Raw genomic sequence first — 3,789 nt, 5'->3', positions numbered from 1 at the left:
AGCAAGCAAAGTTGTGCCATCAGCATATCACAGGTTGTTAATGATTCTTCCTCCAATCCTAATGCCATGTTCTTCTTCATGTAGTCCAGCTTCTCAGATTATTTGCTCAGCATACAGACTGAATAAGTATGGTGAAAGGATACAACCCTGACGCACTCCATTCTTGATTTTAAACCATGCCATCTTCTCTTTTTCTGTTTGAACGATAACCTCCTGGTCAAGGTACAGGTTCCTCATGAGTACAATGAAGTGTTCTGGAATTCCCATTCTTCTCAATGTTATCCACAATTTGTTATGATCCACACAATCAAATCCTTTTGCATAGTCAATACAACACAAGTAAACATCTTTCTGGTATTCTTTACTTCAAGCCAAGATCCATCTGACATCAGCAATGATATCCCTTGTTCAACATCCTCTTCTGAATCCAGCCTGCACCTCTGGAAATTCTCTGTCAATAGACTGCTGCAACTGTTTTTGAATTATCTTCAATAAGATTTTACTTGCATGCGATATTAATGATATTGTTTGATAATTTCCACATTCTGTGGGACCACCTTTCTTTGGAATAGGTACAAATATGGATCTCTTCTAGTCAGTTGGCCAGGTAGCTGTCTTCCAAATCTCTTGGCATAACTGAGTGAATGCCTCCAGGGGGGCATCCATATGTTGAAACAACTCAATGAGTATTCTGTCAATTCCCGGAGCCTTGCTCCTCGCCAATTCCCTCAGCACAGCTTCGACCTCTTCCCTCAATACCATTGTTTCTTGAACATATGCCACCTCTTGGAATGGATGAAGATTGACGAGGTCTTTTTGGTGCAATGACTCTGTGTATTCCTTCCATCTTCTTTTGATGCTTCCTGCATCATTCAATATTTTGCCCATAGAATCTTTCAATATTGTAACTTGAAACTTAAATTTTTTCCTCAGTTCATTCAGCTTGAGAGATGCTGAGCATGTTTTTCCCTTATTGTTTTCTAATTCCAGGTCTTTGCACATTTCATTATAGTAATTGGCTTTGTCTGCTTAAGCTGCTCTTTGAAATTTTCTATTCAGCTCTTTTATCTCGTCATTTCTTCCATTTGCGTTAGCTATTCTTCGCTTAAGCACAAGTTTCAGAGATTCTTCTCACATCCATTTTGGTCTTTTCTTTCTTTCTCATCTTTTTAAAGACCTCTTGCTTTCTTCATGGATGATACTCTTGATATCATCCCACAATTCTTCTGGTTTTTGATCATTGGTGTTCAATGTATCCAATCTATTCTTTATATGGTCTCTAAATTCAGGAGGGATATATTCAAGATCATATTTTGGCTCTTGTGCACTTGTTTTAATTGTCTTCAACTTCAAGTTAAACTTGCATATGAGCAGTTGATGGTCTGTTCCACAATCAGCTCCTGGCCTGGTTTTGGCTGAAGATATTGAGCTTTTCCGTTGCCTCTTGCCACAGATGTTGTCAATATGATTCCTATGTACCCTGTCTGGCAAAGTTCATGTGTTTAGCCACCATATGTGTTGTTGATAAAAAGGTATTTGCAATGAATAAGTCACTGGTCTTGCAAGATTCTATCATGCAATCCCAGCGTTATTTTTGTCACCAAAGCCAAATTTTCCAACTACTGGTTTTTCTTCCTTGTTTCCAACTTTTGCATTCCAGTTAGTAATAAGCGACACATCTTGATTGCATGTTTGGTCAGTTTCAGACTGCAGAAGTTGGTAATAATCTTCAATTGCCTCATCTTTGGCTTTGGTGGTTGATGTTTAAATTTGAATAATATTCATATTAACTGGTCTTCCTTGTAGGCTTATGGATATTATCCTATCACTGACAGCATTATACTTCAGGATAGATCTTGAAACATCTTTTGTGATGATGAATGCCACGCCATTCCTCTTCAATTTGTCATTTCTGGCATAGTAGATCATATGGTTGTCTGATTCAAAGTGGTCAAAATCAGTCCATTTCAGCTCACTAATGCCTAGGATATCAATATTTATGCATTCCATTTCATTTTTGACAACTTTCAATTTTCGTAGATTCATACTTCTTACATTCCATGTTCCAATTATTAATAGATGTTCACAGCTGTTTCTCCTCAATTTGAGTCGTGCCATGTCAGCACATGGAGGTCTTGAAAGATTTACTTTATCCATATCATTACGGTTGGTTCTACTCTAATGAGGCTGCTCTTTTCCAGTCCTATTTTGAGTGCCTTCCAACCCAAGGGGCTAGTCTTCCTGCACTGCATCAGACAATGTTTCCAAGCTATTCATAAATTTGCCCAGTAGTGTATCAGACAGTGTTTCTCTGCTATTCATAAGGTTTTCCCTGGCCAATTTTTGAGAAGTGGACAGGCTCAACCTTCTTCCTAATCTGTCTTAGTCTGTAAACTTCTTTGCACCATGTGCACCATGTGCAACTCTGCTGGCATCTGAAACACCAGTGGCACAGCCTCAAACTTCACAGCAATGTACAAGCCTCACAGGATGACAAACTGACAGACAAGTTTGTTTCCCTTATTTACTAGAGTACTCAATTAATTAATTGGTCACCATAATTAATTCAGAGGCTCAACTCATTCCTCAGTTCTTCTCTATAATCTTTTCTGTCTTGCTTGAAACATTTCCTTTCTACTTACTTTATACTATGTACTTAAAAAAAAAAAGACATCTTTTTTTGTGTGTGTGTGCTCAAGTCTAACTATTCTCCCTTCCTTCATAGAAGACAACCCTATTCCTTAGGTCAGGATTTTTTTCAACTGCCTGCCCACTCTCTATCTCTTTTGCCCTCACACATACAAGCTAATCCCCATAATTATCTGGAACCCATCTCCTCTTGTCTCTCCAGGTTCATTATTTCTTAGATTATTTTCTTTCTGAAGTATCAGCATTCTTTTCCTAGTGGCTCTTTCATATCCTATCGGCAAGCTCGAGCCTCCTGCAAACCCACATGCTCCTTCATCTATAGTACCTTCTCTATTCCTTTTGCTGTCACATTTCTTACTAAGTCTCTGCTTTCTCTTGCCTTACAGTCACTTTTCAACCCTCTGTTCTGTGCCCTGAGCTGAAGCTGTTCTTGTCAATGTGACTAAGTCACCCCAGTGGCTGAACTATTTGGAACCTTCTCATCTTTATCATGATTTCCTCCTCTGACAACTTTGACAGTCTCTGTAACTCTTGCCCACAAGTCCTCATTTCCTGACAGTGGTTTCTCCCTTGGCCTCTGCGTCACCATTTTCTCCTATCTTTCTGATTACTATTCAGTCTCACTTTAAGTCTTCTCTTCCTGGCTGCACATCACATGCCAGTTTCTCCCATCTGTCTGATCTATCTTCTTTTTCCTGGTGGCATACTTTCCCAGGGCAATGGCATCCACACTGATGGCTGGGTTCACCTACAATGAAACGCATTCTGATGACTTTTAAGTCTATTTGTCCAGCCCAGGTATCTCTTCTGAGTGCATACTTGTCTGACCCACCACACCTTCTTCATAAATGCACCATGTCCAAAATTCTATGCATTGGTTGTCTACATTGTATATGCAGACAGGTGATGCCTCAAACTTTCAGGCAGTCATAAAACTTCTAGGAATGAGTCACACATATCCACTGGCATCAACAATTCCATGGGTCCTACATTTATCTGTGACCAAGCTAGACACTTACATGGTGTTGCTAAAATGAAAGCCATTATTATTATTTCTAGAAAGCAAGCTTTTGAGTTGTGGTGCTGGCGGAGAATGCTGAAAGTATCGTGGACTGCTAAAAGAACTAACAGATCTGTCCT

Source organism: Orycteropus afer, unplaced genomic scaffold, assembly GCF_000298275.1.
Source record: "Orycteropus afer afer isolate SDZICR_OR568_19922 unplaced genomic scaffold, OryAfe1.0 scaffold00086, whole genome shotgun sequence".
Taxonomy (NCBI): Eukaryota; Metazoa; Chordata; class Mammalia; order Tubulidentata; family Orycteropodidae; genus Orycteropus; species Orycteropus afer.
This window is presented reverse-complemented; position numbering follows the sequence as displayed.